Here is a 14780-nt window from a genome sequence, read left to right as displayed (position 1 = left end):
TGTTTCCGCAGTTTGTCGGACTCACTAAACCCCAACACTGGTTGCGCTAGTTGCGCTGGCGGTGGCTGCGGTGGAGCGAGAAGAGAGAGGAGACAGAGAGGAGAGAGGAGACAAAGGAGAGAGAGCGTGTGAGTTAGAGATAGAGAGGGAGGAGTGAGGAGAGAGAGCATGTTCTAATTTTAGGGAATATTAGGAAAAGGCCACCAGTAAACCGATGCCCTATTAAACCTGTTTTATTGTTGTGGTCTAGGTTTGTATTTTTGGCATCGGGTTTTCAATAACCGGTGCGCATTTGTCGGTGTGTTTTTATTCTTTTCTACTAGTGAATAGAGTTTAGAAATGCTCATTGATAATCACTAGTGGAAATATTCCTATTTGTAACACCCTATTTGTAACGGGGATAAGTATACTAGTTACAATAAACCTAGCCGTAACGGGCAAAATAATAAGCCATTACATTAACATAGTGCGGAGATTTAGAGGATAGGTATTTGAAACGGGCAAAAAGGTCTCCGTTACAAATAATATGTTATTTGTAACAGGTAGCATTTTGTCTATTTCGAAATAGGCAAAACTTGACCGATACAAATACAATATACGGAGTACGAAATTACGGAGTAGATGTTAAAACACCCTAGCCGTCTAACTTCACTTTTCTTATTTTCGTTCATATTGAACAACCATCCTCCCCTCTTCTCTCTCTCCTCAATTGACTATTTCTCTCTCTTCTCATACGACTCCAACTTTCTCTCAATTCTCATTCTTGCAATGGAAACTGACCTGTTTTTGGTCGAAACATGCTATAATATCTTCTAGGAAGGGAATGTTTCCGCTTAAACTTCCAAGGTATTCTATATTTTTGGTGTTTAAATATTAAGTTTTTTAATTTTTAGTTTTTTTCGCTAGATTTGGAGCAAAATATTGTTTTTGTTTTCTTTCTTAATTCCCCCAAATCGATTTCTTAATTAGGGTTCTCTCATTTTTTGTTAAATTGCTTTTTCGTAAGCCCCAATTGACATAATTTCATCAGGGGAAAAACCTTAAATTTATTTATTAGAATTTTATTTTTAATTTTGAATTTGATAAACTAAACCCTAATTTCACTATAGTTAAATCGATTTTCAAGTTGAATAGAGATGAAGCAATCAAAGAGGATGAAAAGAACAGCGTAGCCTTCAAAGCATCAACGTAGCAGTATTTCTAGAAATACGAAAAGAATTAGTGTTGAGGGTGAGGAAGAAAAAATTACTAGATCTGGATTTTGTTCTGTGAATTATATTTGTTATTGTTGAATTTTTAAGATCATAGATTATAAAATAATGGTACAATTTGATCTTTACAAGTGTTGGCTTTATTGATTTCAGCTGTTTGTTACAGGAATTTCTCGTGTTTTTTTGTTCAAAATTTGTGCCGTTATTTCTAAGAACAACTGAAGAAGGTTCGGAGGTAGAAGCAGAAGTAAGTTTAATTTTTCTACTTTTCCTCGATATTTTTTTCCCAATTTATATTTCTGGGTCTTATATGAACTTGCAAATATTCAAGTTTCTGGGCTTAACTATATTTTTGTGCTACAATTGAATCTTTTAAATAGTTTGGATTGGTTGATTGATTATGTTATTGTGAGATTTATGTTGATGAAATGAGAATTAAGTATTATGCTGAATTACTTTGACTTAAGTAGTAGTTAAAACTTGTTTTGATTGAAATTAAAGCTATGGGTGAGATATACTGTCATTTTTGGGTATGCATCTGTCATTCTGAAGCACTTGTATTATTGAAATACAATCAAATCTGAAATTTGCAATTTAATGAATTTTGAAGGTGCGTGCTGATGGTGGTGTGCTGTTGGGTTGCAGGTTTTTTATTGGTTTATTTTATGCTTGATTTTTTCCTTTTATCTCCAGCATTCTTGTTCTTATTGGATCAGTAATTTGACCTCTTCAATGATGTTCAAGCTATAAGCACATTAGGTGTTCAAAACAAAATTGACTTCCTTTCACTGTCATATACTCGTTACGCAGAAGATGTTCTCCAAGTAGGTGGTGCAATATGGTTATCTTCTGTGTAATCTCCTCTTATGCATTCCTATATTTAATTGTATCTTTTTGTTTTTGTTTAGGCACGTGAGCTACGTCAGGTTTAGGTGATCTTAGTCAGACTCATATATTTGCAAAGATTTAAATTGTTGAGGTATGAGCCATCATGCTTCATTCCACAATAATGTTCTTCTAAAATCCTCTTTATTCATTCCACAGCATTATATGTTGTATTGCTTTCAATATTTTTATTAATTGTACATTATTGAATTACTTAATGTTTTATATGTTTAGGGTTTGACTCATTTTGATGAAATTCTACAAGAAGCAGATGGTATCATTCTTTCCCGGGAAATTTGGGCATAGATCTCCCTCCTGAGAAGGTCTGCCATTTTTGCAACACTTACTTTAGTTTCTTCCCGTCTTCATTTTATAGTTCAAACACATTCTAGCAGTGGGATATGCACTGTTATCTACTTTTTAACTAATCTTCTTTTATTTTTTCCAATGAAGGTTTTCTTGTTCTAAAAGGTTGCTTTTACACAAATGCAATATGGTTGGGAAGCCTGATGTTGCTACTAGTGTTGTTGGTAGCATGACCAATAATCTAAGGCCTACACGTGCTGAGGCAACTGATGTTGCGAATGCTGTAATAAATGGTCTGTCAACCATGCTTTGTCCCTAGCTGTTAATATTTAGTTTTTATCTTAGCTGTTTATAGTTTTGATCGATGCTAGAATCCTAGGATCTGTTGCGTTTAGTTCCAAAATATTTGCAATTTTTTCTTTATTAAATCGTCTTAAGTGTTAGGTTATAGATGTTTGTAGTTGTACTTTGTTGTTAAGATTTGCTGCTGTTTTTAATGGAACTTTTTTGAAAGTACTGGTTTTTATTGCAATTTTAAAAAAGCTTACTCAAATTTCTTACATCTATGCATCTGAATATCTACGAATTTTACGTTAGTATTTTGTTGATCTTATGCTTTATATTCATTTTCAATGATTACAATAAGCCTATTAAATGTTTAATTTTAAATTTTATATGCGAATCTTCTTGCAGTTTGTTGATTTTTGTTTTGTTTGCATTAGAGATTCGTATTTCAGATGCTAAAAACAGAATGATGGTGTTGAATTCCGGAATCTTGAATTATGAAAGGTTTGAAGTTGTTCTGTGTTTATTTGGGATGATTTGAGGCCTCATTATTGCCACTTACATGTCTAGTGTTATTTGAATTTTCCTAATTATGCTAGTAGATTAACCACTGAGTCTTTTTAGTAATCAGTGGCTCTTTCTTTAGGTTTTTGTTTTTATGGGAGCAACGAGTGCCTATCCGTTATTCATGTTATTAGTCACTCAGTGTATGAATGAATGGTCAAAGTGTGGTTGTTGGTACATGAAGTTGTTTTTGTTAGGTATACCATGCATAGACCACGATATGGTGACCATCTTGACGCAATCAAAGTTAACCTGTAAGGATTTCTGGCTTCTTCAAGAAACAGATAGACAATCTGAAGAAAAATCATTGAGTGAGCTCCTGCCAACTACTAATTGGTTTGATATTATTTTTTAAAGATGTAATAGACTAAAGCTATTTCACTCAATAATGCTCATTGTTAAGAGAAGGACTGCTTCTCCATTAACAGAATGATTAAGGGAGACAAGAAGTAGCTTGAGGCTACAAATCTCCTAGCAACTTGAGGTTCCAACTCTCTAAGGTTTCTGTTGCTCTTGTTGCTTGTTGATTGTCCTCCTATCATAGACCCGCATAGGTTGTTGCTGACAATTATTACCTAATTACCCCCTCTAAAGCCGGTTTATTACAGAAGATTTATTTTCTCACAAGATTATTAATGTTATGTTTGTTTATGTTACATTTGTGCTGCAAGATTATCGATACCGTTGGCTATCACACATTTGTGTAGACCAATAACCCGATAGTTCAGTACAGTAAATTTCCCATTTATATTAGATTGAATTTCTGTAGACCAGTCACCCGATTCTGTTTTAATGATTGAATTTATTTCTTGTACAACAAATTTCCCACTTATATTTAAACTAATTGAGCTCAAAATGTAAGATATTGTAGCAATTTGAGTAACCCAATATGTATGGTTGTGAATATATAAATGAGAGTGAAGGAAAAAAAAAGCATTTTACTGTTGGATTTTGAAATTGAAATGTACAGGCTTAATCTCGTGCCATCTTATAAAATAGATGGGCCATGACGCTGAGACGGGGAGGTGGGGATTAGTAGCTAGGTGAAACAAGGGTATTTTTTGCTCATTATAATGATTATTGCTCATTTAATCATCAAATGAGTAAACCGGGTGTATATTAGAGTTTAAAGGGACTAATTATTGATAATGCGGCTTGAATCACTGTCTGATTCTCATCCATATCATGAAGTCTACAGGCATGCTTTACATGGTCATTTCAAGCAATTTTAATTGATAGAATGATCTTGCCCATCACATTGTTTGGATTAGTTGGATAATGATCCTATTTAGAATAAGATTGTTGTTTTTTATTTTCACTATTGTCTTATTGCAGTCCAACAAGAGAACAACTTACATCTTGCAAGGAGGTATCATCGTATCTTCAATCTTATTTAGGGATAAATAATGCTAAACTTGTGAGGGACATTAGGGTTAAATCTCAACAACTTTAAACTGTAGATTCCGTCAATGTAAGTTCTAATCTTCTACAAGTTTTATGTTATATATATGTTAGTTGCTTATCATAATTAATTGAGTATGCTTCTATCCAACAGCATATGTGCATGATCTTTGAGGATGGCAACTCCATGATGGACCTTTCAAATTCACCTCTACATAGTGCATGTTTACCTATTGAACATGAGACGGATGCTTTACCTTTGGGCATTGAGAATCTACCAGATGTTCGGAGTATTGTTTATATAGTAGCTTTTGACGAGAGCAAGGGAGTTGTAAATTCAATTTGACAATTGTGAAAGTTGTATCTTTGATTATATAATTAATTAAATTTTACATTTATTATTATTAAATATTGATAATAGTAAATAAAATTTTGCATCATAGAAGATTATTAGCTTAGTAGTGTAGCAGGTATCACGTGTTGCATTTTTTTTGGGTTTAATTGTATTTGCAATGGACATTTTGATTGCCCGTAACAAATAACGAGTTATTCGTAACGGGCAGTCAAACTGTCCGTTACAAATAACCCGTTGTTTGTAACGGGCGCTGCCCATTACGAATAACATAACCTATCCGTAACGGCAGCATACGTAACGCCAGCTGCCCGTTACGGATAGGCTATTTTTGGCTGTTATTGATAACTATTTTTCCACCAGTGACTAGAAGATCTCCAACACAATTGTCATCATTGAATTTTCAATCTCTTAATCACCATTGAAATTCCTCACTTTCTCTCTCTAAAATATACTCCTAAACTAACCCTTAAACTAGAGAGATAAGCTCTCAACTAAGCTAAAATTATGATCAAAATCAAAAATGAAACTTATTCTTAAACTTGCCCCAAAAATCGGGTTACAAAGATATTATAGGAGGTGCGAACAAAAACCAAGATGAATACCTAGGGAGGCGCGGCCGGGCGGGCAAGGAGGCGCGGTCGCTCGGGCAAGGAGATGCGCATGCACCCGCGCAGAGGGCTGCGCGCCCGCATTCTCCTGGGTTTCTTCGATCTTCTCGCGGCTTTGTGCATTTGCTAAGGTCTTCGAGTGAACACGCAATATGATGATGATGAACACTAAGAGTGGCATTCCCAAAAAGCACTAGATAGTGGGTTCAACACCCCATCTTCATGAGAGCACGACTTGAAAGCGCAAGAGCTAGAACTTGGAGAATCCACTTCCTTGCATCTTTAGGTTTCCAATTGCAATGATCTATCTCCAAAAGCATCTTCCACCTAAGTAAATCACAATTATCAGGATCTGGACCTCGTACAATACCTACAACCACGAAAATAGAGCAAATAAAGAAGAAAAGAGTAGTAAAACCATCAAAATTCACAAAACCAAAAAATAAGATAGTAAAAGGTAAAACAAATAGCAAAAGCATAAAACTAAACATTTATGACACCCATCACCTACCATGGGTGCCTTGGTGCCCAAGTGTGGGTGCCACGTGGCGCGAAATGATTGAGAGTTGGGAGTGACTTTGGTCCCCCGTACTCCAAATGATCCTCACCTACTCCCTCATGTGAGCTTGCCACTTGTTGATTTATTACTAGTTTGATTATTAAATTTACTTTAGTTTTAAAATAAAATTGGAAAATTAAATTTTCCCACAACGATGGGAGATATTTTCAGACTCATCCTCTTCCCTTTACATACCCGACTTGGGGTATTAGGAAAAGCACTTGAGTAAGTGTTGAAAAAGGCATCACCATTGTGAAAACCTTTGAACACATCTATTACTCGGGTTTTGGTAGGGCCTTGCTAACTTCAAGGCATTAGACCCTTGTTGGTGGTCGGGTTGTGGGTGGACTTCAGTTGGAGGTTGTCGTACTTTCGAGACTTGCTTTCGATGTAAGAGCCCCTTGAGATCGGGCGAAGCACACGTAAAAGGCATAATTATTATCTTAATCTTGTCATTAAGTTAATTATGCTTCTGGTTTCATTTATTTTTAGTGCGGTCTTGGTTCGGGTTTCCTTCTGCAGCCCCAATTGGTACAGGCAAACCAGAGGAGCACGTCACTTCATATAAAAACCTGATGTAACTGCAATGTGTTGATGACGCCACTTGGTGCAGATGTTTCCCAACTACCCTCAAGGGCTTGGCACAAGACTTGTTTAACAGCTTGCTGGCCGGGTGCATCAATTGTTTTACTACTTTAAGTATGATGTTTGTTGGAAACTCCTCTTACAACATCCCCTCAAGGAAGACAATGTTGGGGTTCGGTGAGTCCGACTCACCGCGGAAACAAACCCCGGCCCAAGGAACCACTCGCAATAATTAAAATCATAAAGCATAAATAAATAATCACAGAGAAAAGATAACGAATCTTACCCTCGAAGCGAGCTTCGCCCAAACACCGGGGCTCTTACTTGAAAGCTACGAGCACGTCAAGCGTCGTGCCTCCGACGGTATCCACCCACAAAAGGGCGAACACAACTTTAAGGTCTACTACCTGGGGGTTAGCGAGGTCCGACCAAAACCCGAGTGTTATATGAGTTTAAGTGTTTTCCCAATATTATGGAATGCTCTTTTTAACTCCCACTCAAGCATCATTTCCAATGCCCAAAGTTGGGTATTTATAGGGAATGATTGAGTATGAAAATCTCTCCCATCAATGTGGGACAATGAGATTTTCACATTTTATTTTAAAGCTAAAATAAAATTATTAAGCAAACTAGTAATAAATCAACAAGTGTCAAGCATACATGAGAGAGTAGGTGAGGACCACTTGGAGATGGGGACCAAACTTGCTTCCCACTCTCTCCCTCACCTTGTGCCACATGGAAATCCCACTTACTCCCATATTCCAACCTTCCCCTTTTTCACGGCCCTATGGCCCGAGCCAAGCCACGAGCCAAGCCCGAGCCCAGCCCCCACCAGCCCGCACCTGGCCCGAGCGCAGCCCGCACCTGCTGCTGCCGTGGCGTGGTGCGGCTGCTGCCGTGGCGCGGCGCGGCTGCTGCTGTGCCTAGCCGCGGTTGGCCGTGGCTGCCAGCACGGTGCACCGGCTCGTCTTGCCCCTAGCATTCGGATGCTCGGGGCACTCCGATGCTAGGGGTATTTTCGGGAATATTGTTGATTTATTATTATTTTGCGTGTCTCGTCTTTTATCATTTAGACTCGACTTCCGACGATCGGTTTCGACGCTCTAAGCTCGAATTACCGACGTCTAATTATTTAACACTCGGGCGACGAATTAATTTCTTCCGAATTAATTCGTCGAGTTGGTTCGCATATATTTGCTTGGGTGTGACCCGAAGGGTTCAGTCAAGATTAAGCTGTAATATTAATTATATTAATATTAATGATCGGAAGCGGCCTCCACCCAGGCATTCCGATCACTTGACCTTACTGAATATATTAGCTTTCTAATAATTCTAAACCTGCTATCAGAATAATACACTTGTTCGAAGGACACTATTCCTTTCAATCTCCCACTTGTCCTTCCGGACAAGTGTGCATTTAGTGTATAGCCCTTATCCTATGTCTCTTCATGTCTCTTCATGAACTACATAGTAAGATTACTAGTCATCTCTGTTACGTCCAGAAGTGTTTCTCGAAATCCGAGTTTGACTGTCAATAAGCAGATGATTTCTAAAATCCATCTGAGCACGGCCATGCATTTTTCACAGTCTCGCTCTTCGAGAGGCATTGTAAACAACAAGACATGTTCCCTATTGTTAGTAGGGGGACATTTCCAGTCTTGTAATGTAGCTTCTCTTACTAAGAGGACTCACCCGCCCAATATCTGTCTTTATAATCTCCAGTTACGGCGGACGTTTGGCGGATACCAAAGCGGACCAGTACTCAAACAAGATATCTCCCACTACTCATGGTCAAAGGAAAAGAGTTCCGATAGTAATAATGAGAAAATACTTATGACGATTTTTAAATCTCTTAAAGTATCCTCATAGGTCGATCCAGTATGGTTCTAAACCAATACATGTGCAAATGATTTATATCCTCATAACACAAGAAACGGTGCTATAAATCATACTACACACTAATCTCTGATGGTCATCAATCGTCCACAAAATATGACCTTGATTAGGGATAATTTTCGATTAAAATATTCAATGATCACTGAATAGGTGTTTCTTTATCCAAGCCATTGACTTGATACCCTATTTTGAACATTTATTAAAATCGAATGGACTCATTATTTAATTCTAAACCACAATTAAATAGAGACGGAGTGATTTAAATTGCATGAAAAATTTTAATTACTCCAAAAATGAATGGTTCATCATAGTGCTTTACATCAACATTGTTCAAAATTTGATTAAAACACTATAAAATGGAATTCAAAGTCAGTTCATGACATGCTTGATTCCCATTGCCTCAATGTGTTTGTTGTGCTTCACTTGAGGCAAAGGTTTAGTAAGTGGATCGGCTACATTGTCATCCGTTCCAACTTTGCAAATTCTGATTTCACCTTCTGACATCCATTCTCGGATCATGTGAAATCGCCTTTGGACATGTTTGACCTTCTGATGTTCTCGTGGCTCTCTAGCCTGAGCAATAGCTCCATTGTTGTCACAATAGAGGTCTATTGGACCCTTGATGGAGGGTACAACACCAAGTTCATCAATGAACTTGCGAATCCAAACTGCCTCCTTGGTTGCCTCAGATGCTGCCAAGTACTCAGCTTCAGTTGAAGAATCAGCGGTTGTGCTTTGCTTTGCACTCTTCTAGCTAAACGCTCCTCCATTGAGACAGAATATGTATCCTGATTGTGACTTAAAGTTGTCTCTGTCTGTTTGGAAGCTTGCGTCGGTATATCCCTCAACAACCAATTCATCTTTACCACCATAAACCAGGAATTTATCCTTGTTCCTTTTCAGGTACTTTAGAATATTCTTGGCCGTAGTCCAATGCGCCTCTCCTGGATCTGATTGGTATCGGCTCGTAGCACTTAAGGCATACGATACATCAGGCCTAGTACATATCATGGCATACATGATCGATCCAATAAGCGAAGCATATGGAATTCGACTCATCCTTTCTCGCTCATCAGGTGTCTTTAGACATTGCTTCTTGCTTAAGGTTATGCCTTGTGACATGGGTAGGTGCCCTCTCTTGGCTCCTTCCATTTGGAATCGAGCCAGTACCTTATCGATGTAAGTACTCTGACACATTCCAATCATCCTCTTTGATCTATCCCTATAGATCTTGATGCCTAATGTGTACTGAGCCTCTCCAAAGTCTTTCATTGAAAAACATTTCCCGAGCCAAGTCTTTACAGACTCTAGCAATGGAATGCTATTTCCAATGAGCAAAATGTCATCGACATATAAGACTAGGAAGGCGATGTCACTCCCACTGACCTTCTTGTAAACACAAGACTCATCTTGATTCTTGATAAAACCAAACTCACTGATGGCTTCATCAAATCGCAGATTCCAACTTCTGCTTGCTTGCTTTAATCCATAAATGGACTTCTTAAGCTTGCATACCTTCTTAGGATTATTCTGGTCGACAAAACCTTCAGGTTGTGTCATATACACAGTTTCTTCCAAAATCCCATTGAGGAAGGCGGTTTTGTCGTCCATCTGCCATACTTCATAATTGTAATATGCAGCAATCGCTAGAAGAATTCGAACGGACTTAAGCATAGCAACTGGAGAAAAGGTTTCATCATAATCAACGCCGTGAATTTTCCTGTAACCTTTTGCTACCAGCCTTGCTTTGTAAATAAATACATTTCCATCTTTGTCGGTTTTCATCTTGAAAATCCATTTACATCCGATAGGTGTATAACCTGCGGGTAAATCAACCAAGTCTCATACTTGATTTTCAAACATGGAGTTCATTTCGTATTTCATGGCCTCTTGCCATTATGCAGAGTCGGGGCTCGTCATAGCTTGCTTGTAGGTTGCCGGCTCATCTCCATCCACTACTAGGATGTCTTGATCTTTGGTTAATACAACACCGAGATATCTGTCAGGTTGAGATCTTGGCCTAGTCGACCTACGTAGGGTAATGGACTAAGCATTTGCATTGTCGGGTTGACTTTGCATATTTTGACTTTGACCAATGTCAACAGCTGCTTGGTAAGCACTTTGATTGTCAACTTGTCCTTGTTGCTCGTCCTCTCGAACTTCATCGAGTTCGATTTTCCTCCCACTTGTCATTTTGGAGAGATGCTCCTTCTCCAAGAAGACACCATCACGAGCAACAAACACTTTGTTCTCGGATTTGTTTAGAAGTAATACCCTTTGGTTTCTTTTGGATAACCCACAAAGTAAACCTGGTCAGATTTCGGATGATGTTTGTCAGAAATGAGTTTCTTGACATATGCGTCGCATCCCCATATCTTGAGAAAAGATGACAAGCGCACTTTAGGGCGCGCTTTAGAGCATATTTTAGGATGATTTTGGATGTATTTGGGGCCGCTTTGGCCGATTATTACCTTGTTATGCTTACGTTCCCCATATTACGTGCTTCACGGGTTTTCGGTTTGTTTTTGATGTGTTTCCAGGTAATATCAACCGAGTTTAATCGGATCCCGAGCCCTTGATGCGTAACTGAGCTAGCCTTGACCGGAGTCCGAGGAGTTAAGGAAGTTCAAGTGCCGTGCATTGATTACATAGCACGGGCAGCACGGCCGTGTTACCATAGGCACACCCGTGCTGGCCTATAAGCAAGCAACCCCAGGCAAGGCAGCACGACCGTGCAAGCCAATAGCACGGCCGTGTCAGTATCTACGCACCCGCACGGCCGTGCAGGCCATTAGCACGGCCGTGCCAGATGTTGCCCGTGCCCGTGTCAGCTTCAGTATGAGCCCCGTGCTAGAGCATATTCAGCACGGCCGTGTCATTTTTAGCACGGCCGTGCCAGGAAGCTGCACGGCCGTGCCATATATAGCACGGCCGTGCCAATTTGAAGAAGAAACCCGGTTTACTTACTGACAAGCTAGCACGGCCGTGCCAAATACAGCACGGCCGTGCTGATCCAAGGTTAACTGCGCGCTTGACTTCTCCGAATTAGAAGACGTATATAAGGCCCGACTTTAAGAGGATTAAAAGAAAGTTTTTTAGAGACAGTTTGGAGAGCTTTTGGTAGAGAGTTATTGAAGAACGTTCTTAGTTTTAGATATTCATTAGTTTTCTTAGAGATTATTCTAGCGATTTTAGTTTTCTTGGATTGATTTGAAGCAAGATTTGTGAAGATTCTTTGTATTATTCATTGACGACGGATATCAAAGTTCTGAACTTTTCCATTGATTCGCATCAATACAATTGGTATTATTAATTCTTGTTTATTAATCAAGCTTTATTATTCCTTAATCAGAATTCATGTTTATATCTATTATGCTTTTGGAATTCATTATTGCTTTGATTATGAATATGTGTGAGTAGTCTCCTAGCTAGGGTTTCGGGATGAAACCCAGCCTAGGTAATCTATGTAATTGAGGATTGATTTTGATAAACGGATTGTGATTAAATTGATTATATGCGATTGCATGTTAATTCATTATAATAGGAGTAGCTAACCTAGAATCTTGAATTTGATTGCATGATATCCTTGATTTGAACAAGAGATTGCGAATTGAGTATTTCATTATTGAATGTGGTTTGATTATGTATCTAGTAATGTTAAGTGCATGAGAAATCCAAGCTTAGTATTGCCCGTTGTCTTCCTATCACATGATATTGATCAGACATATAGTCTTTGCATATCCCGTTTGTCTCTGTGATTCCTTGTTGCGTAGTTACCGATGGTTTGGTGAATTCCCGTTCTCCCTAGTGTCTTAGTTTATTGATTTATTCCATCTTATTAGTAGTATTTTAGAACACCATTTTCCATTGATTTCGAACTAGCTTAGGTTTAAGATTGATTTGCAATTACTCTCGTTCCTCGTGGACCGAACCTTTATTTGCCATTGTACTTGGTTATAGGGTGTTCGTATAAGTATTGTTTGATTGAGAGTTAGATTGTAGCGACCGATTTAACCCTTGTCAAAAGACAACCTTGGCGGTTTGCTTGTCCATAATTCATATGGAGTCTTTTCCACTACTTTTGACGGAGCACGATTTAGAGTGAGTGTCGCAGTTAAAAGTGCATGTCCCCAGAAAGAGATTGGAAGTTCACTAAGACCCATAGTAGATCGGACCATGTCTAATAGGGTTCGATTCCTCCTTTCAGATACTCCATTCCATTGAGGAGTTCCCGGAGGTGTCAATTCTGAAAGTATTCCATGTTCTTTTAGATGGTCATCGAACTCTTGGCTCAAATATTCGCCACCTCGATCCGATCGAAGCGCTTTGATTTTCTTGCCGAGTTGGTTTTCAACTTCTTTCTGAAATTCTTTGAATTTATCAAACGATTCAGATTTGTGCGACATTAGATAGACATAACCATATCTACTAAAGTCGTCCGTGAAGGTTATGAAATACCGATAACCACTCCTTGCGGGTGTACTCATTGGTCTACATACATCGGTGTGTATTAGTCCTAATAAGTCACTGGCCCTTTCTCCTAACTTGGAGAATGGTTGCTTTATCATCTTGCCTAATAAACATCCTTCGCAATTCTCAAAGGATTCTAAATCAAATGAGTCAAGAATACCTTTTTGTAGAAGTTTCTTGATGCGTTTGATGTTAATGTGGGCAAGGCGACAATGCCACAAGTAAGTTTGACTAGAATGTGTAGTCTTAGCTTTCTTTGCAGGATTATTAACGTTATAAATTTCCTTGTCTAGTGATAACACATAAAGACCATTTTCTGAATGTGCCGTACCATATAAAACATTATCGAGATAAAATGAACATGATTGGTCTTTAACTCGAAATTCAAAACCTTTGGCGTCCAACGCCGAAATTGAAATGATGTTTTTGGTAATGTTGGGAACACAATAAACATTGTCAAGTTCCAAAACTAGCCCCGTGGGCAAAGACAAACTAAGAGATCCTATGGAAATAGCACCAATCCTTGCTCCATTTCTTACCCGGAGCTCAATCTCTCCCTTCGCTAGCTTCCTAGTGTTCCTTAGTGCCTGTGAATTGGAACAAAGGTGTGAGTCACATCCGGTATCTAATACCCATGAAGTCGAGCTAGTGAAGTTAAAGTCTATAACGTAAATACCTGATGTAGAAGCAACACTTCCGTTCTTCTTATCTTCCTTGAATTTGAGGCAGTCTCTCTTCCAATGTCCCTTCTTCTTGCAATAGAAGCATTCGGAATCAGACTTAGAAGATGCTACCTTTTTCTCCTTGTTGTCTTTGTTAGCTTTCGGCTTAGGCGGAAAGTTCTTCTTCCCTTTCCCCTTGAAGCCCTTCTTCCTTTTGCCTGCCCATTTGAATGGCTTACCCTTCTTAATCATGAGAATATCATGCTTTCCCTCATCCTTGACCGTCTTCTCAGCTTGCTTCAACATCCCATGAAGCTCGGTGAGGGTTTTCTCCATGCTATGCATGTTGTAGTTCATCTTGAACTGGTCATAGCCTTTGTGAAGGGAATGGAGAATGATGTCAATAGCCATTTCAGTTGAATACCTCGCATCAAGCCTTCCCATGTTCTCAAATAATCCAATCATTTTGAGCACATGTGGGCTGACTGGATCTCCTTTCTTGAGCTTAGTCTCAAGGATCTGCCTGTGGGTTTCAAACCTTTCAGTTCGAGCCTGCTCTTAAAACATATTATGTAACTCAGAAATGATCTCATAGGCCGATTCCTTCTCGAAGAAGGTATTCTGAAGTTCAGGAGACATAGTGGCTAGCATTACGCACTTGACATCCCGATCGGCTAATTGCCATCGGTTAAGGGCAGCTTAAGTTACATCCTCGTTGGGAGCGTCGGGCATTTCCTCATCAAGGACATACTCTTTCTGTTCTTGCATAAGAACGATGCGCAAATTCCTTTGCCAATCAAGGAAATTGGTACCACTCAACTTCTCCTTGTCGAGAATTGAGCGTAATGAAAACTGATTGTTTGGGGTTGAAGACATGATTCTACAATTGAAAGAATTTTAATGAAAAACCATTCAAAATACTTAAATTAGATTGAATTCTATTCATGCAAATTTTCAATACTTATTTAACGTCTTATTCACACGTAAAATTTG

General features: G+C 38.8%; 1 long non-coding RNA gene across 9 annotated transcripts; it reads left to right on the top strand.

Moving 5' to 3' along the window:
• The first annotated feature begins 628 nt into the window (after nt 1-628).
• LOC110724122 lies at nt 629-5090 on the top strand. Of its 9 annotated transcripts, none has more exons than XR_002511826.1 (10): nt 629-846; nt 1110-1230; nt 1378-1458; nt 1822-2035; nt 2120-2190; nt 2331-2419; nt 2550-2695; nt 3449-3562; nt 4587-4722; nt 4807-5090. It is a non-coding gene; the product is annotated as an uncharacterized LOC110724122 (long non-coding RNA). The 9 variants fall into 9 exon arrangements; XR_002511832.1 differs by lacking the exon at nt 3449-3562 and having other exon boundaries at nt 631-846; nt 1822-1856; nt 1956-2035; nt 4807-5089; XR_002511827.1 differs by lacking the exon at nt 3449-3562 and having other exon boundaries at nt 630-846; nt 1365-1458.
• Nucleotides 5091-14780: the final 9690 nt, after the last annotated feature.

The sequence above is a fragment of the Chenopodium quinoa genome, unplaced genomic scaffold, assembly GCF_001683475.1.
Source record: "Chenopodium quinoa cultivar QQ74 unplaced genomic scaffold, ASM168347v1, whole genome shotgun sequence".
Lineage (NCBI taxonomy): Eukaryota > Viridiplantae > Streptophyta > Magnoliopsida > Caryophyllales > Amaranthaceae > Chenopodium > Chenopodium quinoa.
Note: the sequence above shows the minus strand (reverse complement) of the source record. Positions and strands in the feature narration are given on the sequence as shown.